The 21,955-nt window shown below is 37.9% G+C and overlaps 11 non-coding genes across 11 annotated transcripts; all 11 read right to left on the bottom strand.

The window, feature by feature from the left end:
- Positions 1-820: 820 nt before the first annotated feature.
- TRNAG-ACC (transfer RNA glycine (anticodon ACC)) lies at positions 821-892 on the bottom strand. The gene has a single exon. It is a non-coding gene; the product is annotated as a tRNA-Gly (tRNA).
- Positions 893-2,111: 1,219 nt separating this feature from the next.
- TRNAM-CAU (transfer RNA methionine (anticodon CAU)) lies at positions 2,112-2,184 on the bottom strand. Its single transcript has one exon. It is a non-coding gene; the product is annotated as a tRNA-Met (tRNA).
- Positions 2,185-5,212: 3,028 nt separating this feature from the next.
- TRNAM-CAU (transfer RNA methionine (anticodon CAU)) lies at positions 5,213-5,285 on the bottom strand. The gene has a single exon. It is a non-coding gene; the product is annotated as a tRNA-Met (tRNA).
- Positions 5,286-7,022: 1,737 nt separating this feature from the next.
- On the bottom strand, positions 7,023-7,094 carry TRNAG-ACC (transfer RNA glycine (anticodon ACC)). The gene has a single exon. It is a non-coding gene; the product is annotated as a tRNA-Gly (tRNA).
- Positions 7,095-8,313: 1,219 nt separating this feature from the next.
- On the bottom strand, positions 8,314-8,386 carry TRNAM-CAU (transfer RNA methionine (anticodon CAU)). Its single transcript has one exon. It is a non-coding gene; the product is annotated as a tRNA-Met (tRNA).
- Positions 8,387-10,123: 1,737 nt separating this feature from the next.
- TRNAG-ACC (transfer RNA glycine (anticodon ACC)) lies at positions 10,124-10,195 on the bottom strand. The gene has a single exon. It is a non-coding gene; the product is annotated as a tRNA-Gly (tRNA).
- A 1,219-nt stretch (positions 10,196-11,414) lies between these two features.
- On the bottom strand, positions 11,415-11,487 carry TRNAM-CAU (transfer RNA methionine (anticodon CAU)). Its single transcript has one exon. It is a non-coding gene; the product is annotated as a tRNA-Met (tRNA).
- A 3,028-nt stretch (positions 11,488-14,515) lies between these two features.
- TRNAM-CAU (transfer RNA methionine (anticodon CAU)) lies at positions 14,516-14,588 on the bottom strand. The gene has a single exon. It is a non-coding gene; the product is annotated as a tRNA-Met (tRNA).
- A 1,739-nt stretch (positions 14,589-16,327) lies between these two features.
- TRNAG-UCC (transfer RNA glycine (anticodon UCC)) lies at positions 16,328-16,399 on the bottom strand. The gene has a single exon. It is a non-coding gene; the product is annotated as a tRNA-Gly (tRNA).
- Positions 16,400-17,618: 1,219 nt separating this feature from the next.
- TRNAM-CAU (transfer RNA methionine (anticodon CAU)) lies at positions 17,619-17,691 on the bottom strand. Its single transcript has one exon. It is a non-coding gene; the product is annotated as a tRNA-Met (tRNA).
- A 1,737-nt stretch (positions 17,692-19,428) lies between these two features.
- On the bottom strand, positions 19,429-19,500 carry TRNAG-UCC (transfer RNA glycine (anticodon UCC)). The gene has a single exon. It is a non-coding gene; the product is annotated as a tRNA-Gly (tRNA).
- Positions 19,501-21,955: the final 2,455 nt, after the last annotated feature.

The following is a 21,955-nucleotide window of genomic DNA, read 5'->3' on the forward strand; positions in this document are numbered from 1 at the left end:
GCAGCATTAATTGCAGAACATATTAAAAATGCATAACTACAGTCAGGTTTCTTATACGTTTACGGTGTACACATGGTGTCTAGTTCAGTCAGCAATTGTGCAGGGATAAGAATGTAGAAAAAAGCCCACAACATTGTGTTTTAGAGGTTTTTATTATGCAACGCCTAAGTTTGATAACGTCTTCAGCGTCTTTAAGGATCAAGATCGATTCACAATGGACCACTGTGGTTCTGTAGACTTGGCTTTTATTTGTTTTTTAAACACCTGCAAATTGACGCAGTTGCACAGTACTGTACACATTAGTATTCATTCATTTCTGCCACCTGGCAGATACGCGAAGAATTGCACCCAAAGAAATCAGAATCCAGGTAATTCAAGGAAATCAACCGCGGTAAACAAAGGTGTGACTGGTGTGATTGGTGGCAATATTCATTCAAAATACCAAATATTTACTACCATAAATGCAAATGTGAACAAAAAATAAATATATTTGACCATCCCATCTGGTGTCGCGCATGCACCACTTATTAGCCTTTTAATGTTTTCTTCGTCCACTTCTTTTCTGGATGTTAATTAATTGTACAAAAAAATAGTTGAAGTCCAAAAAGATTTATGTTACACTTCATAACTCTGGAGTTTTGATGCTTACAAAATTAGCCTTTATATAGGTATGTCGTCCTTGCCAAAAAGTTAAAATGATTCTGAGTTGAGTCACTAGGAAGTCATCAAAAAGAGATAAAACTAGCACAAACCACATACATATATCAGCACGCAAATATGATTTCATAATAATGTTTTAGTATTTAAAAATAGCAACACCTGCGTTGGCTGGGAATCGAACCCGGGTCAACTGCTTGGTAGGCAGCTATGCTCACCACTATACCACCAACGCTGTATAAAGATAGCATAAATGGCAGTTATAAAAAAGAATTAAGACTGGAAAAATTAGGTGCATGTGTGCATGTTTGCATGTGGAGAGCAAAGACGCCACCAGTGAAATGGCGTCTGTCTAAGTATTAGAAAAAGGAAGTTATGAGTGCATTTATATATTGAGGCAAGATTTTCAGGAAGAGAGCGGAGCCTCTGTAAGCTCCGTACCCCCCATAAATAATCAAGGGCCCCAAGTTTGTGCACCCCTGCCTTAATAAACCATTTTTATAGGAATAATAGTATATAAAAAACAACACATTTCCAAAGCTCTAGTGCTGTATTAAATTATTCTTCTCTCTAAATAATAGAAATCTAATGGGGAATCAGAATCTGATCAAAGTAAAAACACTCGTTCTCTGCCACATGACTTGAAACACTAAATGATCTAATACTCCTCTTTGGTACGGATATAGTGCAGACGTGTGATCACATCCCGTGGCTTTGCTAGGTCACGATTTTTAGGACTAGGAAGCCTGTGAGCTCTGTCCATCATGAGTTTATCTACCAATGTTTCTGGTAGAAGGGACGTGAAAATCCAGGTAAGATATGTGTCTAATTTGGCATTGTCCACTTCTTCCGGCACTCCTCTGATCTGCAGATTGTTGTGTCTTGACCGGTTCTCTGTGTTCTCCAGTTTCTCAAAGATTATTTTAACTTGGGGTTTTAGCTCATGGACTTCCTGGGCCTGGGTTTTTTGAGCATGAGCGTTTGTAGCTACCTTCTCTTCCAAGTCCGCAATATGGTCTCCTATAGACGCTATTTTGTCTTTGTGACTGCGGTGGATGCTGTGTATCTCAGAGTGAAAAGAGCTCTTGATATCCTGAACAAATACCAGCATTTCTTTATGAGTGAGTGGGGTGTCTACTTCCTCATTGGAGTCTGGTTCTGGGTCTGCGTCTTCACCCGCAACCAACGATTCTTGATCATACTGTGTTTTTAAAAGACAAAGGAGGCATCCCGTGGGGTCGTCGCATTTTTTTGTTGTTTGTTGGATGGCATGAGCGTACTGTAATTGGTCAATGAGTTTTTATTAATATTTACAAATATTTATAAAAAACAATAGTTACATAAAAGTGATACAACAATATTCATACAAAATACAAAAAATTTACTACCGTACAGTAAATGCAAATGTAAACAAAAAGTAAATACAATTGTATTAAAAAGTAAATGAAAAGTAATGCTCCATGTGAGGATCGAACTCACGACCTTCAGATTATGAGACTGACGCGCTACCTACTGCGCTAACGAGGCATATACTTTTAGCTATGAAAAAGAAATTAACAAATTTCCAGAATCAATATTACTTTAAAAAAGCTGTTTTTACGCACACTGTAACTATGTCCTATATCTGCACGCAAACATGATTTGCTAAATAATGGTTTAGTATTTAAAAATAATAACACCTGCGTTGGCCAGGAACCCGAACCCAGGTCAACTGCTTGGAAGGCAGCTATGCTCACAATTATACCACCAATTAGCTTTCTTTTCCTCGTTTTGAAATATTTGAGCATTCACTGGTATTTTATTGGTAGTAAAGCAGTAAGAATGATTGCACAATTGAAATTATAATGAAATATCATAAGAAACTATGGCCTCTTAAACCAGGGATTGTGGGTTCGAGTCCCATCTGGTTTTTTTTCCCCAATAGTAATAGAAATAACATTTTTAAATAAATTAGTTCTGTACTATGAGAACAAACTTGTAGCATACATTTTTTTTTTAAATGTTTGAAAGACATTTTTAATGTTTCTATTGTACTGTAGGAAGCGTTTCCAAAGAGACAGCCCCCTTCTCCTTCTGATAGGCTCTGGCTCTTGAGCCCCGCCCTCTCCCTAGCAGTTCACCAATTGTATCTACTGTAGTAACTGCTCAGTCAATCACAATGCAGGAATACATTTGTTTTTTTTAAACAGCAGCTTGAACTGCAGCTTTAAACGTAATGGATTAAACCCGACCTTTCTCATTTTGCAGTTGCCAAATCTGGGATCATACACCAATACCCTCTTCTATCTTCGGGAGGAGGGACAATGCGAAAAAAGCAATGGTCGTTAGTTAAGGTTTGCCTTACCGAATGCTTCCACTCATGAACGTCAGGTGAACATTTGTAAAAATCATAGTTCGAAATGAAATATTCATATATTTCTGATAAAGTCACCAGCTTATCTGTTGCAGCATTAATTGCAGAACATATTAAAAATGCATAACTACAGTCAGGTTTCTTATACGTTTACGGTGTACACATGGTGTCTAGTTCAGTCAGCAATTGTGCAGGGATAAGAATGTAGAAAAAAGCCCACAACATTGTGTTTTAGAGGTTTTTATTATGCAACGCCTAAGTTTGATAACGTCTTCAGCGTCTTTAAGGATCAAGATCGATTCACAATGGACCACTGTGGTTCTGTAGACTTGGCTTTTATTTGTTTTTTAAACACCTGCAAATTGACGCAGTTGCACAGTACTGTACACATTAGTATTCATTCATTTCTGCCACCTGGCAGATACGCGAAGAATTGCACCCAAAGAAATCAGAATCCAGGTAATTCAAGGAAATCAACCGCGGTAAACAAAGGTGTGACTGGTGTGATTGGTGGCAATATTCATTCAAAATACCAAATATTTACTACCATAAATGCAAATGTGAACAAAAAATAAATATATTTGACCATCCCATCTGGTGTCGCGCATGCACCACTTATTAGCCTTTTAATGTTTTCTTCGTCCACTTCTTTTCTGGATGTTAATTAATTGTACAAAAAAATAGTTGAAGTCCAAAAAGATTTATGTTACACTTCATAACTCTGGAGTTTTGATGCTTACAAAATTAGCCTTTATATAGGTATGTCATCCTTGCCAAAAAGTTAAAATGATTCTGAGTTGAGTCACTAGGAAGTCATCAAAAAGAGATAAAACTAGCACAAACCACATACATATATCAGCACGCAAATATGATTTCATAATAATGTTTTAGTATTTAAAAATAGCAACACCTGCGTTGGCTGGGAATCGAACCCGGGTCAACTGCTTGGAAGGCAGCTATGCTCACCACTATACCACCAACGCTGTATAAAGATAGCATAAATGGCAGTTATAAAAAAGAATTAAGACTGGAAAAATTAGGTGCATGTGTGCATGTTTGCATGTGGAGAGCAAAGACGCCACCAGTGAAATGGCGTCTGTCTAAGTATTAGAAAAAGGAAGTTATGAGTGCATTTATATATTGAGGCAAGATTTTCAGGAAGAGAGCGGAGCCTCTGTAAGCTCCGTACCCCCCATAAATAATCAAGGGCCGCAAGTTTGTGCACCCCTGCCTTAATAAACCATTTTTATAGGAATAATAGTATATAAAAAACAACACATTTCCAAAGCTCTAGTGCTGTATTAAATTATTCTTCTCTCTAAATAATAGAAATCTAATGGGGAATCAGAATCTGATCAAAGTAAAAACACTCGTTCTCTGCCACATGACTTGAAACACTAAATGATCTAATACTCCTCTTTGGTACGGATATAGTGCAGACGTGTGATCACATCCCGTGGCTTTGCTAGGTCATGATTTTTAGGACTAGGAAGCCTGTGAGCTCTGTCCATCATGAGTTTATCTACCAATGTTTCTGGTAGAAGGGACGTGAAAATCCAGGTAAGATATGTGTCTAATTTGGCATTGTCCACTTCTTCCGGCACTCCTCTGATCTGCAGATTGTTGTGTCTTGACCGGTTCTCTGTGTTCTCCAGTTTCTCAAAGATTATTTTAACTTGGGGTTTTGGCTCATGGACTTCCTGGGCCTGGGTTTTTTGAGCATGAGCGTTTGTAGCTACCTTCTCTTCCAAGTCCGCAATATGGTCTCCTATAGACGCTATTTTGTCTTTGTGACTGCGGTGGATGCTGTGTATCTCAGAGTGAAAAGAGCTCTTGATATCCTGAACAAATACCAGCATTTCTTTATGAGTGAGTGGGGTGTCTACTTCCTCATTGGAGTCTGGTTCTGGGTCTGCGTCTTCACCCGCGACCAACGCTTCTTGATCATACTGTGTTTTTAAAAGACAAAGGAGGCATCCCGTGGGGTCGTCGCATTTTTTTGTTGTTTGTTGGATGGCATGAGCGTACTGTAATTGGTCAATGAGTTTTTATTAATATTTACAAATATTTATAAAAAACAATAGTTACATAAAAGTGATACAACAATATTCATACAAAATACAAAATATTTACTACCGTACAGTAAATGCAAATGTAAACAAAAAGTAAATACAATTGTATTAAAAAGTAAATGAAAAGTAATGCTCCATGTGAGGATCGAACTCACGACCTTCAGATTATGAGACTGACGCGCTACCTACTGCGCTAACGAGGCATATACTTTTAGCTATGAAAAAGAAATTAACAAATTTCCAGAATCAATATTACTTTAAAAAAGCTGTTTTTACGCACACTGTAACTATGTCCTATATCTGCACGCAAACATGATTTGCTAAATAATGGTTTAGTATTTAAAAATAATAACACCTGCGTTGGCCAGGAACCCGAACCCAGGTCAACTGCTTGGAAGGCAGCTATGCTCACAATTATACCACCAATTAGCTTTCTTTTCCTCGTTTTGAAATATTTGAGCATTCACTGGTATTTTATTGGTAGTAAAGCAGTAAGAATGATTGCACAATTGAAATTATAATGAAATATCATAAGAAACTATGGCCTCTTAAACCAGGGATTGTGGGTTCGAGTCCCATCTGGTTTTTTTTCCCCAATAGTAATAGAAATAACATTTTTAAATAAATTAGTTCTGTACTATGAGAACAAACTTGTAGCATACATTTTTTTTTAAAATGTTTGAAAGACATTTTTAATGTTTCTATTGTACTGTAGGAAGCGTTTCCAAAGAGACAGCCCCCTTCTCCTTCTGATAGGCTCTGGCTCTTGAGCCCCGCCCTCTCCCTAGCAGTTCACCAATTGTATCTACTGTAGTAACTGCTCAGTCAATCACAATGCAGGAATACATTTGTTTTTTTTAAACAGCAGCTTGAACTGCAGCTTTAAACGTAATGGATTAAACCCGACCTTTCTCATTTTGCAGTTGCCAAATCTGGGATCATACACCAATACCCTCTTCTATCTTCGGGAGGAGGGACAATGCGAAAAAAGCAATGGTCGTTAGTTAAGGTTTGCCTTACCGAATGCTTCCACTCATGAACGTCAGGTGAACATTTGTAAAAATCATAGTTCGAAATGAAATATTCATATATTTCTGATAAAGTCACCAGCTTATCTGTTGCAGCATTAATTGCAGAACATATTAAAAATGCATAACTACAGTCAGGTTTCTTATACGTTTACGGTGTACACATGGTGTCTAGTTCAGTCAGCAATTGTGCAGGGATAAGAATGTAGAAAAAAGCCCACAACATTGTGTTTTAGAGGTTTTTATTATGCAACGCCTAAGTTTGATAACGTCTTCAGCGTCTTTAAGGATCAAGATCGATTCACAATGGACCACTGTGGTTCTGTAGACTTGGCTTTTATTTGTTTTTTAAACACCTGCAAATTGACGCAGTTGCACAGTACTGTACACATTAGTATTCATTCATTTCTGCCACCTGGCAGATACGCGAAGAATTGCACCCAAAGAAATCAGAATCCAGGTAATTCAAGGAAATCAACCGCGGTAAACAAAGGTGTGACTGGTGTGATTGGTGGCAATATTAATTCAAAATACCAAATATTTACTACCATAAATGCAAATGTGAACAAAAAATAAATATATTTGACCATCCCATCTGGTGTCGCGCATGCACCACTTATTAGCCTTTTAATGTTTTCTTCGTCCACTTCTTTTCTGGATGTTAATTAATTGTACAAAAAAATAGTTGAAGTCCAAAAAGATTTATGTTACACTTCATAACTCTGGAGTTTTGATGCTTACAAAATTAGCCTTTATATAGGTATGTCGTCCTTGCCAAAAAGTTAAAATGATTCTGAGTTGAGTCACTAGGAAGTCATCAAAAAGAGATAAAACTAGCACAAACCACATACATATATCAGCACGCAAATATGATTTCATAATAATGTTTTAGTATTTAAAAATAGCAACACCTGCGTTGGCTGGGAATCGAACCCGGGTCAACTGCTTGGTAGGCAGCTATGCTCACCACTATACCACCAACGCTGTATAAAGATAGCATAAATGGCAGTTATAAAAAAGAATTAAGACTGGAAAAATTAGGTGCATGTGTGCATGTTTGCATGTGGAGAGCAAAGACGCCACCAGTGAAATGGCGTCTGTCTAAGTATTAGAAAAAGGAAGTTATGAGTGCATTTATATATTGAGGCAAGATTTTCAGGAAGAGAGCGGAGCCTCTGTAAGCTCCGTACCCCCCATAAATAATCAAGGGCCCCAAGTTTGTGCACCCCTGCCTTAATAAACCATTTTTATAGGAATAATAGTATATAAAAAACAACACATTTCCAAAGCTCTAGTGCTGTATTAAATTATTCTTCTCTCTAAATAATAGAAATCTAATGGGGAATCAGAATCTGATCAAAGTAAAAACACTCGTTCTCTGCCACATGACTTGAAACACTAAATGATCTAATACTCCTCTTTGGTACGGATATAGTGCAGACGTGTGATCACATCCCGTGGCTTTGCTAGGTCACGATTTTTAGGACTAGGAAGCCTGTGAGCTCTGTCCATCATGAGTTTATCTACCAATGTTTCTGGTAGAAGGGACGTGAAAATCCAGGTAAGATATGTGTCTAATTTGGCATTGTCCACTTCTTCCGGCACTCCTCTGATCTGCAGATTGTTGTGTCTTGACCGGTTCTCTGTGTTCTCCAGTTTCTCAAAGATTATTTTAACTTGGGGTTTTAGCTCATGGACTTCCTGGGCCTGGGTTTTTTGAGCATGAGCGTTTGTAGCTACCTTCTCTTCCAAGTCCGCAATATGGTCTCCTATAGACGCTATTTTGTCTTTGTGACTGCGGTGGATGCTGTGTATCTCAGAGTGAAAAGAGCTCTTGATATCCTGAACAAATACCAGCATTTCTTTATGAGTGAGTGGGGTGTCTACTTCCTCATTGGAGTCTGGTTCTGGGTCTGCGTCTTCACCCGCAACCAACGATTCTTGATCATACTGTGTTTTTAAAAGACAAAGGAGGCATCCCGTGGGGTCGTCGCATTTTTTTGTTGTTTGTTGGATGGCATGAGCGTACTGTAATTGGTCAATGAGTTTTTATTAATATTTACAAATATTTATAAAAAACAATAGTTACATAAAAGTGATACAACAATATTCATACAAAATACAAAAAATTTACTACCGTACAGTAAATGCAAATGTAAACAAAAAGTAAATACAATTGTATTAAAAAGTAAATGAAAAGTAATGCTCCATGTGAGGATCGAACTCACGACCTTCAGATTATGAGACTGACGCGCTACCTACTGCGCTAACGAGGCATATACTTTTAGCTATGAAAAAGAAATTAACAAATTTCCAGAATCAATATTACTTTAAAAAAGCTGTTTTTACGCACACTGTAACTATGTCCTATATCTGCACGCAAACATGATTTGCTAAATAATGGTTTAGTATTTAAAAATAATAACACCTGCGTTGGCCAGGAACCCGAACCCAGGTCAACTGCTTGGAAGGCAGCTATGCTCACAATTATACCACCAATTAGCTTTCTTTTCCTCGTTTTGAAATATTTGAGCATTCACTGGTATTTTATTGGTAGTAAAGCAGTAAGAATGATTGCACAATTGAAATTATAATGAAATATCATAAGAAACTATGGCCTCTTAAACCAGGGATTGTGGGTTCGAGTCCCATCTGGTTTTTTTTCCCCAATAGTAATAGAAATAAAATTTTTAAATAAATTAGTTCTGTACTATGAGAACAAACTTGTAGCATACATTTTTTTTTTAAATGTTTGAAAGACATTTTTAATGTTTCTATTGTACTGTAGGAAGCGTTTCCAAAGAGACAGCCCCCTTCTCCTTCTGATAGGCTCTGGCTCGTGAGCCCCGCCCTCTCCCTAGCAGTTCACCAATTGTATCTACTGTAGTAACTGCTCAGTCAATCACAATGCAGGAATACATTTGTTTTTTTTAAACAGCAGCTTGAACTGCAGCTTTAAACGTAATGGATTAAACCCGACCTTTCTCATTTTGCAGTTGCCAAATCTGGGATCATACACCAATACCCTCTTCTATCTTCGGGAGGAGGGACAATGCGAAAAAAGCAATGGTCGTTAGTTAAGGTTTGCCTTACCGAATGCTTCCACTCATGAACGTCAGGTGAACATTTGTAAAAATCATAGTTCGAAATGAAATATTCATATATTTCTGATAAAGTCACCAGCTTATCTGTTGCAGCATTAATTGCAGAACATATTAAAAATGCATAACTACAGTCAGGTTTCTTATACGTTTACGGTGTACACATGGTGTCTAGTTCAGTCAGCAATTGTGCAGGGATAAGAATGTAGAAAAAAGCCCACAACATTGTGTTTTAGAGGTTTTTATTATGCAACGCCTAAGTTTGATAACGTCTTCAGCGTCTTTAAGGATCAAGATCGATTCACAATGGACCACTGTGGTTCTGTAGACTTGGCTTTTATTTGTTTTTTAAACACCTGCAAATTGACGCAGTTGCACAGTACTGTACACATTAGTATTCATTCATTTCTGCCACCTGGCAGATACGCGAAGAATTGCACCCAAAGAAATCAGAATCCAGGTAATTCAAGGAAATCAACCGCGGTAAACAAAGGTGTGACTGGTGTGATTGGTGGCAATATTCATTCAAAATACCAAATATTTACTACCATAAATGCAAATGTGAACAAAAAATAAATATATTTGACCATCCCATCTGGTGTCGCGCATGCACCACTTATTAGCCTTTTAATGTTTTCTTCGTCCACTTCTTTTCTGGATGTTAATTAATTGTACAAAAAAATAGTTGAAGTCCAAAAAGATTTATGTTACACTTCATAACTCTGGAGTTTTGATGCTTACAAAATTAGCCTTTATATAGGTATGTCGTCCTTGCCAAAAAGTTAAAATGATTCTGAGTTGAGTCACTAGGAAGTCATCAAAAAGAGATAAAACTAGCACAAACCACATACATATATCAGCACGCAAATATGATTTCATAATAATGTTTTAGTATTTAAAAATAGCAACACCTGCGTTGGCTGGGAATCGAACCCGGGTCAACTGCTTGGTAGGCAGCTATGCTCACCACTATACCACCAACGCTGTATAAAGATAGCATAAATGGCAGTTATAAAAAAGAATTAAGACTGGAAAAATTAGGTGCATGTGTGCATGTTTGCATGTGGAGAGCAAAGACGCCACCAGTGAAATGGCGTCTGTCTAAGTATTAGAAAAAGGAAGTTATGAGTGCATTTATATATTGAGGCAAGATTTTCAGGAAGAGAGCGGAGCCTCTGTAAGCTCCGTACCCCCCATAAATAATCAAGGGCCCCAAGTTTGTGCACCCCTGCCTTAATAAACCATTTTTATAGGAATAATAGTATATAAAAAACAACACATTTCCAAAGCTCTAGTGCTGTATTAAATTATTCTTCTCTCTAAATAATAGAAATCTAATGGGGAATCAGAATCTGATCAAAGTAAAAACACTCGTTCTCTGCCACATGACTTGAAACACTAAATGATCTAATACTCCTCTTTGGTACGGATATAGTGCAGACGTGTGATCACATCCCGTGGCTTTGCTAGGTCACGATTTTTAGGACTAGGAAGCCTGTGAGCTCTGTCCATCATGAGTTTATCTACCAATGTTTCTGGTAGAAGGGACGTGAAAATCCAGGTAAGATATGTGTCTAATTTGGCATTGTCCACTTCTTCCGGCACTCCTCTGATCTGCAGATTGTTGTGTCTTGACCGGTTCTCTGTGTTCTCCAGTTTCTCAAAGATTATTTTAACTTGGGGTTTTAGCTCATGGACTTCCTGGGCCTGGGTTTTTTGAGCATGAGCGTTTGTAGCTACCTTCTCTTCCAAGTCCGCAATATGGTCTCCTATAGACGCTATTTTGTCTTTGTGACTGCGGTGGATGCTGTGTATCTCAGAGTGAAAAGAGCTCTTGATATCCTGAACAAATACCAGCATTTCTTTATGAGTGAGTGGGGTGTCTACTTCCTCATTGGAGTCTGGTTCTGGGTCTGCGTCTTCACCCGCAACCAACGATTCTTGATCATACTGTGTTTTTAAAAGACAAAGGAGGCATCCCGTGGGGTCGTCGCATTTTTTTGTTGTTTGTTGGATGGCATGAGCGTACTGTAATTGGTCAATGAGTTTTTATTAATATTTACAAATATTTATAAAAAACAATAGTTACATAAAAGTGATACAACAATATTCATACAAAATACAAAAAATTTACTACCGTACAGTAAATGCAAATGTAAACAAAAAGTAAATACAATTGTATTAAAAAGTAAATGAAAAGTAATGCTCCATGTGAGGATCGAACTCACGACCTTCAGATTATGAGACTGACGCGCTACCTACTGCGCTAACGAGGCATATACTTTTAGCTATGAAAAAGAAATTAACAAATTTCCAGAATCAATATTACTTTAAAAAAGCTGTTTTTACGCACACTGTAACTATGTCCTATATCTGCACGCAAACATGATTTGCTAAATAATGGTTTAGTATTTAAAAATAATAACACCTGCGTTGGCCAGGAACCCGAACCCAGGTCAACTGCTTGGAAGGCAGCTATGCTCACAATTATACCACCAATTAGCTTTCTTTTCCTCGTTTTGAAATATTTGAGCATTCACTGGTATTTTATTGGTAGTAAAGCAGTAAGAATGATTGCACAATTGAAATTATAATGAAATATCATAAGAAACTATGGCCTCTTAAACCAGGGATTGTGGGTTCGAGTCCCATCTGGTTTTTTTTCCCCAATAGTAATAGAAATAACATTTTTAAATAAATTAGTTCTGTACTATGAGAACAAACTTGTAGCATACATTTTTTTTTTAAATGTTTGAAAGACATTTTTAATGTTTCTATTGTACTGTAGGAAGCGTTTCCAAAGAGACAGCCCCCTTCTCCTTCTGATAGGCTCTGGCTCTTGAGCCCCGCCCTCTCCCTAGCAGTTCACCAATTGTATCTACTGTAGTAACTGCTCAGTCAATCACAATGCAGGAATACATTTGTTTTTTTTAAACAGCAGCTTGAACTGCAGCTTTAAACGTAATGGATTAAACCCGACCTTTCTCATTTTGCAGTTGCCAAATCTGGGATCATACACCAATACCCTCTTCTATCTTCGGGAGGAGGGACAATGCGAAAAAAGCAATGGTCGTTAGTTAAGGTTTGCCTTACCGAATGCTTCCACTCATGAACGTCAGGTGAACATTTGTAAAAATCATAGTTCGAAATGAAATATTCATATATTTCTGATAAAGTCACCAGCTTATCTGTTGCAGCATTAATTGCAGAACATATTAAAAATGCATAACTACAGTCAGGTTTCTTATACGTTTACGGTGTACACATGGTGTCTAGTTCAGTCAGCAATTGTGCAGGGATAAGAATGTAGAAAAAAGCCCACAACATTGTGTTTTAGAGGTTTTTATTATGCAACGCCTAAGTTTGATAACGTCTTCAGCGTCTTTAAGGATCAAGATCGATTCACAATGGACCACTGTGGTTCTGTAGACTTGGCTTTTATTTGTTTTTTAAACACCTGCAAATTGACGCAGTTGCACAGTACTGTACACATTAGTATTCATTCATTTCTGCCACCTGGCAGATACGCGAAGAATTGCACCCAAAGAAATCAGAATCCAGGTAATTCAAGGAAATCAACCGCGGTAAACAAAGGTGTGACTGGTGTGATTGGTGGCAATATTCATTCAAAATACCAAATATTTACTACCATAAATGCAAATGTGAACAAAAAATAAATATATTTGACCATCCCATCTGGTGTCGCGCATGCACCACTTATTAGCCTTTTAATGTTTTCTTCGTCCACTTCTTTTCTGGATGTTAATTAATTGTACAAAAAAATAGTTGAAGTCCAAAAAGATTTATGTTACACTTCATAACTCTGGAGTTTTGATGCTTACAAAATTAGCCTTTATATAGGTATGTCATCCTTGCCAAAAAGTTAAAATGATTCTGAGTTGAGTCACTAGGAAGTCATCAAAAAGAGATAAAACTAGCACAAACCACATACATATATCAGCACGCAAATATGATTTCATAATAATGTTTTAGTATTTAAAAATAGCAACACCTGCGTTGGCTGGGAATCGAACCCGGGTCAACTGCTTGGAAGGCAGCTATGCTCACCACTATACCACCAACGCTGTATAAAGATAGCATAAATGGCAGTTATAAAAAAGAATTAAGACTGGAAAAATTAGGTGCATGTGTGCATGTTTGCATGTGGAGAGCAAAGACGCCACCAGTGAAATGGCGTCTGTCTAAGTATTAGAAAAAGGAAGTTATGAGTGCATTTATATATTGAGGCAAGATTTTCAGGAAGAGAGCGGAGCCTCTGTAAGCTCCGTACCCCCCATAAATAATCAAGGGCCGCAAGTTTGTGCACCCCTGCCTTAATAAACCATTTTTATAGGAATAATAGTATATAAAAAACAACACATTTCCAAAGCTCTAGTGCTGTATTAAATTATTCTTCTCTCTAAATAATAGAAATCTAATGGGGAATCAGAATCTGATCAAAGTAAAAACACTCGTTCTCTGCCACATGACTTGAAACACTAAATGATCTAATACTCCTCTTTGGTACGGATATAGTGCAGACGTGTGATCACATCCCGTGGCTTTGCTAGGTCATGATTTTTAGGACTAGGAAGCCTGTGAGCTCTGTCCATCATGAGTTTATCTACCAATGTTTCTGGTAGAAGGGACGTGAAAATCCAGGTAAGATATGTGTCTAATTTGGCATTGTCCACTTCTTCCGGCACTCCTCTGATCTGCAGATTGTTGTGTCTTGACCGGTTCTCTGTGTTCTCCAGTTTCTCAAAGATTATTTTAACTTGGGGTTTTGGCTCATGGACTTCCTGGGCCTGGGTTTTTTGAGCATGAGCGTTTGTAGCTACCTTCTCTTCCAAGTCCGCAATATGGTCTCCTATAGACGCTATTTTGTCTTTGTGACTGCGGTGGATGCTGTGTATCTCAGAGTGAAAAGAGCTCTTGATATCCTGAACAAATACCAGCATTTCTTTATGAGTGAGTGGGGTGTCTACTTCCTCATTGGAGTCTGGTTCTGGGTCTGCGTCTTCACCCGCGACCAACGCTTCTTGATCATACTGTGTTTTTAAAAGACAAAGGAGGCATCCCGTGGGGTCGTCGCATTTTTTTGTTGTTTGTTGGATGGCATGAGCGTACTGTAATTGGTCAATGAGTTTTTATTAATATTTACAAATATTTATAAAAAACAATAGTTACATAAAAGTGATACAACAATATTCATACAAAATACAAAATATTTACTACCGTACAGTAAATGCAAATGTGAACAAAAAGGAAATACATTTGTATTAAAAAGTAAATGAAAAGTAATGCCCCATGTGAGGATCGAACTCACGACCTTCAGATTATGAGACTGACGCGCTACCTACTGCGCTAACGAGGCATATACTTTTAGCTATGAAAAAGAAATGAACAAATTTCCAGAATCAATATTACTTTAAAAAAGCTGTTTTTACGCACACTGTAACTATGTCCTATATCTGCACGCAAACATGATTTGCTAAATAATGGTTTAGTATTTAAAAATAATAACACCTGCGTTGGCCAGGAACCCGAACCCAGGTCAACTGCTTGGAAGGCAGCTATGCTCACAATTATACCACCAATTAGCTTTCTTTTCCTCGTTTTGAAATATTTGAGCATTCACTGGTATTTTATTGGTAGTAAAGCAGTAAGAAAGATTGCACAATTGAAATTATAATGAAATATCATAAGAAACTATGGCCTCCTAACCCAGGGATTGTGAGTTCGAGTTCCATCTGGGTTTTTTTCCCCCAATAGTAATAGAAATAACATTTTTATATAAATTGGTTCTGTACTATGAGAACAAACTTGTAGCATACATTTTTTTTTTTAAATGTTTGAAAGACATTTTTAATGTTTCTATTGTACTGTAGGAAGCGTTTCCAAAGTGACAGCCCCCTTCTCCTTCTGATAGGCTCTGGCTCTTGAGCCCCACCCTCTCCCTAGCAGTTCACCAATTGTATCTACTGTAGTAACTGCTCAGTCAATCACAATGCAGGAATACATTTGTTTTTTTTAAACAGCAGCTTGAACTGCAGCTTTAAACGTAATGGATTAAACCCGACCTTTCTCATTTTGCAGTTGCCAAATCTGGGATCATACACCAATACCCTCTTCTATCTTCGGGAGGAGGGACAATGCGAAAAAAGCAATGGTCGTTAGTTAAGGTTTGCCTTACCGAATGCTTCCACCCATGAACGTCAGGTGAACATTTGTAAAAATCATAGTTCGAAATGAAATATTCATATATTTCTGATAAAGTCGCCAGCTTATCTGTTGCAGCATTAATTGCAGAACATATTAAAAATGCATAACTACAGTCAGGTTTCTTATACGTTTACGGTGTACACATGGTGTCTAGTTCAGTCAGCAATTGTGCAGGGATAAAAATGTAGAAAAAAGCCCACAACATTGTGTTTTAGAGGTTTTTATTATGCAACGCCTAAGTTTGATAACGTCTTCAGCGTCTTTAAGGATCAAGATCGATTCACAATGGACCACTGTGGTTCTGTAGACTTGGCTTTTATTTGTTTTTTAAACACCTGCAAATTGACGCAGTTGCACAGTACTGTACACATTAGTATTCATTCATTTCTGCCACCTGGCAGATACGCGAAGAATTGCACCCAAAGAAATCAGAATCCAGGTAATTCAAGGAAATCAACCGCGGTAAACAAAGGTGTTACTGGTGTGATTGGTGGCAATATTCATACAAAATACCAAATATTTACTACCATAAATGCAAATGTGAACAAAAAATAAATATATTTGACCATCCCATCTGGTGTCGCGCATGCACCACTTATTAGCCTTTTAATGTTTTCTTCGTCCACTTCTTTTCTGGATGTTAATTAATTGTACAAAAAAATAGTTGAAGTCCAAAAAGATTTATGTTACACTTCATAACTCTGGAGTTTTGATGCTTACAAAATTAGCCTTTATATATTTATGTCGTCCTTGCCAAAAAGTTAAAATGATTCCGAGTTGAGTCACTAGGAAGTCATCAAAAAGAGATAAAACTAGCACAAACCACATACATATATCAGCACGCAAATATGATTTCATAATAATGTTTTAGTATTTAAAAATAGCAACACCTGCGTTGGCCGGGAATCGAACCCGGGTCAACTGCTTGGAAGGCAGCTATGCTCACCACTATACCACCAACGCTGTATAAAGATAGCATAAATGGCAGTTATAAAAAAGAATTAAGACTGGAAAAATTAGGTGCATGTGTGCATGTTTGCATGTGGAGAGCAAAGACGCCACCAGTGAAATGGCGTCTGTCTAAGTATTAGAAAAAGGAAGTTATGAGTGCATTTATATATTGAGGCAAGATTTTCAGGAAGAGAGCGGAGCCTCTGTAAGCTCCGTACCCCCCATAAATAATCAAGGGCCCCAAGTTTGTGCACCCCTGCCTTAATAAACCATTTTAATAGGAATAATAGTATATAAAAAACAACACATTTCCAAAGCTCTAGTGCTGTATTAAATTATTCTTCTCTCTAAATAATAGAAATCTAATGGGGAATCAGAATCTGATCAAAGTAAAAACACTCGTTCTCTGCCACATGACTTGAAACACTAAATGATCTAATACTCCTCTTTGGTACGGATATAGTGCAGACGTGTGATCACATCCCGTGGCTTTGCTAGGTCACGATTTTTAGGACTAGGAAGCCTGTAAGCTCTGTCCATCATGAGTTTATCTACCAATGTTTCTGGTAGAAGGGACGTGAAAATCCAGGTAAGATATGTGTCTAATTTGGCATTGTCCACTTCTTCCGGCACTCCTCTGATCTGCAGATTGTTGTGTCTTGACCGGTTCTCTGTGTTCTCCAGTTTCTCAAAGATTATTTTAACTTGGGGTTTTAGCTCATGGACTTCCTGGGCCTGGGTTTTTTGAGCATGAGCGTTTGTAGCTACCTTCTCTTCCAAGTCCGCAATATGGTCTCCTATAGACGCTATTTTGTCTTTGTGACTGCGGTGGATGCTGTGTATCTCAGAGTGAAAAGAGCTCTTGATATCCTGAACAAATACCAGCATTTCTTTATGAGTGAGTGGGGTGTCTACTTCCTCATTGGAGTCTGGTTCTGGGTCTGCGTCTTCACCCGCGACCAACGATTCTTGATCATACTGTGTTTTTAAAAGACAAAGGAGGCATCCCGTGGGGTCGTCGCATTTTTTTGTTGTTTGTTGGATGGCATGAGCGTACTGTAATTGGTCAATGAGTTTTTATTAATATTTACAAATATTTATAAAAAACAATAGTTACATAAAAGTGATACAACAATATTCATACAAAATACAAAATATTTACTACCGTACAGTAAATGCAAATGTGAACAAAAAGGAAATACATTTGTATTAAAAAGTAAATGAAAAGTAATGCCCCATGTGAGGATCGAACTCACAACCTTCAGATTATGAGACTGACGCGCTACCTACTGCGCTAACGAGGCATATACTTTTAGCTATGAAAAAGAAATTAACAAATTTCCAGAATCAATATTACTTTAAAAAAGCTGTTTTTACGCACACTGTAACTATGTCCTATATCTGCACGCAAACATGATTTGCTAAATAATGGTTTAGTATTTAAAAATAATAACACCTGCGTTGGCCAGGAACCCGAACCCAGGTCAACTGCTTGGAAGGCAGCTATGCTCACAATTATACCACTAATTAGCTTTCTTTTCCTCGTTTTGAAATATTTGAGCATTCACTGGTATTTTATTGGTAGTAAAGCAGTAAGAATGATTGCACAATTGAAATTATAATGAAATATCATAAGAAACTATGGCCTCTTAAGCCAGGGATTGTGGGTTCGAGTCCCATCTGGTTTTTTTTCCCCAATAGTAATAGAAATAACATTTTTAAATAAATTAGTTCTGTACTATGAGAACAAACTTGTAGCATACATTTTTTTTTTAAATGTTTGAAAGACATTTTTAATGTTTCTATTGTACTGTAGGAAGCGTTTCCAAAGAGACAGCCCCCTTCTCCTTCTGATAGGCTCTGGCTCTTGAGCCCCGCCCTCTCCCTAGCAGTTCACCAATTGTATCTACTGTAGTAACTGCTCAGTCAATCACAATGCAGGAATACATTTGTTTTTTTTAAACAGCAGCTTGAACTGCAGCTTTAAACGTAATGGATTAAACCCGACCTTTCTCATTTTGCAGTTGCCAAATCTGGGATCATACACCAATACCCTCTTCTATCTTCGGGAGGAGGGACAATGCGAAAAAAGCAATGGTCGTTAGTTAAGGTTTGCCTTACCGAATGCTTCCACCCATGAACGTCAGGTGAACATTTGTAAAAATCATAGTTCGAAATGAAATATTCATATATTTCTGATAAAGTCGCCAGCTTATCTGTTGCAGCATTAATTGCAGAACATATTAAAAATGCATAACTACAGTCAGGTTTCTTATACGTTTACGGTGTACACATGGTGTCTAGTTCAGTCAGCAATTGTGCAGGGATAAGAATGTAGAAAAAAGCCCACAACATTGTGTTTTAGAGGTTTTTATTATGCAACGCCTAAGTTTGATAACGTCTTCAGCGTCTTTAAGGATCAAGATCGATTCACAATGGACCACTGTGGTTCTGTAGACTTGGCTTTTATTTGTTTTTTAAACACCTGCAAATTGACGCAGTTGCACAGTACTGTACACATTAGTATTCATTCATTTCTGCCACCTGGCAGATACGCGAAGAATTGCACCCAAAGAAATCAGAATCCAGGTAATTCAAGGAAATCAACCGCGGTAAACAAAGGTGTGACTGGTGTGATTGGTGGCAATATTCATTCAAAATACCAAATATTTACTACCATAAATGCAAATGTGAACAAAAAATAAATATATTTGACCATCCCATCTGGTGTCGCGCATGCACCACTTATTAGCCTTTTAATGTTTTCTTCGTCCACTTCTTTTCTGGATGTTAATTAATTGTACAAAAAAATAGTTGAAGTCCAAAAAGATTTATGTTACACTTCATAACTCTGGAGTTTTGATGCTTACAAAATTAGCCTTTATATAGGTATGTCGTCCTTGCCAAAAAGTTAAAATGATTCTGAGTTGAGTCACTAGGAAGTCATCAAAAAGAGATAAAACTAGCACAAACCACATACATATATCAGCACGCAAATATGATTTCATAATAATGTTTTAGTATTTAAAAATAGCAACACCTGCGTTGGCCGGGAATCGAACCCGGGTCAACTGCTTGGAAGGCAGCTATGCTCACCACTATACCACCAACGCTGTATAAAGATAGCATAAATGGCAGTTATAAAAAAGAATTAAGACTGGAAAAATTAGGTGCATGTGTGCATGTTTGCATGTGGAGAGCAAAGACGCCACCAGTGAAATGGCGTCTGTCTAAGTATTAGAAAAAGGAAGTTATGAGTGCATTTATATATTGAGGCAAGATTTTCAGGAAGAGAGCGGAGCCTCTGTAAGCTCCGTACCCCCCATAAATAATCAAGGGCCGCAAGTTTGTGCACCCCTGCCTTAATAAACCATTTTTATAGGAATAATAGTATAGTCCAAGAACAAGGGGAAATATAATTTGGTTTCTTCCCCATCACTATTGACCCCAATATTTAGTAATCCTGAATTTCTACCTGGCTGTCTCCCGAAAGAACTTAAGCAATACAGGGAGTTAAACATCGTATTAGCTGATGATTTTGTAGTTAAAGGTAAGATTTTACCATACCAAGACTTGCAAAAAAAATACCGCATAACAAACCTTCCGATTTTCGGATATCTTCAGATCAGGCATTTTTTGCAAGCAGTCTCCAAAGACTTGGGGTTTTCATCCCAAACAAAATGTGAGAAATTATGCAGAAGAGGCTTTTACTGTAGAGGTTTGATTTCAGAGGTATATCTGGGAATGGCAATATCTGCGGAAAATTCCAACCACAATTATATGTTAAAATGGGCAGAACATTTGAATGTAGAGATTGATGGAGATGACTGGGAGGATATCTGGGAATCAGCATCTAAAATATCAATATGCACAACCATCAAGGAAAATATATATACAATTCTATTTCAATGGTACTTAACCCAGAATTGGCTGAGCCAGATTTTCCCCGGAACCCCAGATTTGTGCTGGAGGGGATGCGGACAAAGAGGAAACATGGCTCATATCTGTCCGAAGATCTAGAGGTTCTGGGTCATGATCCAAACCATGATCCGAGGCTTTCTGGGGGTTGAAGTGGAGGTGGACTGTAAAAGGGGGGTTATCCCTGTTCAGGAAATGTGCCTCTAATCCAGCAGTGTGGTGGTTAACTGCTGGTAGTCAATTATCCAACACCACCTGCCTGATTAGCTTCTTAGAAAAGCCTGTCTTTTGAGACAGGAAGAGAGATTGTGCCTGAGTCTCACAAGTTGAGACTGACCATGGGGACAGATGTCTTGAGCCTGCCAGAAGAAATAGCAGAGCTGCTTGCAAGACACAGGGGAAAACACCTCTAAACCTGAATGCTGACAAAACCTGAGGAAAAGGCAGCAACCCAGGAACAGAGAAGACTTTCCCTCCAATCACAAGAAACAGATAAGACTTTCCTTTATAAGACTTTTTGTATATCTGCTCATATCAAGATATATGTTTGGGGCTGGGAGACATGCTTATCTAAAGGGAGTTGTGGACTGCATAGGTTTCACTAGACATACTCCCAAGTGAATAGAAGCTTTGTTTGACCCCTTGTTTGGATGGTTTTCTGATGTTAAGGAAACAGGCGCAATAAAAGCCTTATTTAATTTCACCTTAACAAGTTTCCCTTGCATACCTCTGTGCGCGTCCTCCTACATATGGTGTCAGGGTGGGATGAGAGGTGGTCCTTGAAGTTAAAAGGGGCCCGGAGATTGCCTGTGAATTTTTTTTTGTGCTTTTTGCCTACAAACAGTGTGAGCAACATAAACAAAGAGCTCATGCAGCAGAGATCAGAGTTAAAGGGATACACACTCAGGCAGGAAATCTACACTGCACTGAAACTTACAAAACCACAGATGGACTCTTTTCCCTGATTCCAAGAGGAGAGAGAGAGACAGTGCTGAAGCAGGTAAACCTTATTTGCCTATCACAAATAAAGTGTAATATGGTCATTGAAATAGGGGTTTTTCCTTCCAGCTGTGTTCAGGGTTCAAGAAGTAAGTTAGCCCTTAAACGGAATAGGCGTTTGTTGTTTTCAAATGTTTCACTGAAGCAGTAAATACAGATGGTGACACGAGCGGTACTGATTCTGCAAGTAAAGGCTGCCACACCGCATAGGACTACCAGTTGTGAATGGAGTATATGCAGAAAAGTGTGAAAATTGATGCAAGACTGTGCTGAAGCAGGGGAATATTCAGTAAACAAGTGCTGAGGGTAAAATTGCCCTACTGGGGAAAAAGGAATTGCTGAGCTGTGTAAAAGGTATCCCAAAGTGTGAAGAGTGAATGCCATAATACCCCAAATTGAGACTGAACATTACTGAACTCAAGCAGAAAACCACATTATTTGGCTGAAGCAGAGGGTATTGCACCTAGCAAGTAAATGGTGTAAAGCAAACATTAGTTTTTACCAAGCAACTGCACATCCAGTATACCCAATGAGAGATTAAACCTAGCAAGTAAATGGTGTAAAGCAAATAGAAGTTGTTTTTTCCTAGAAACTGCACATTCAGTATACCTAAAGAGAGAGAATGCGTGCACAGTACTGCTGATATTGTAA

This window comes from Ascaphus truei, chromosome 20, assembly GCF_040206685.1.
Source record: "Ascaphus truei isolate aAscTru1 chromosome 20, aAscTru1.hap1, whole genome shotgun sequence".
NCBI lineage: Eukaryota > Metazoa > Chordata > Amphibia > Anura > Ascaphidae > Ascaphus > Ascaphus truei.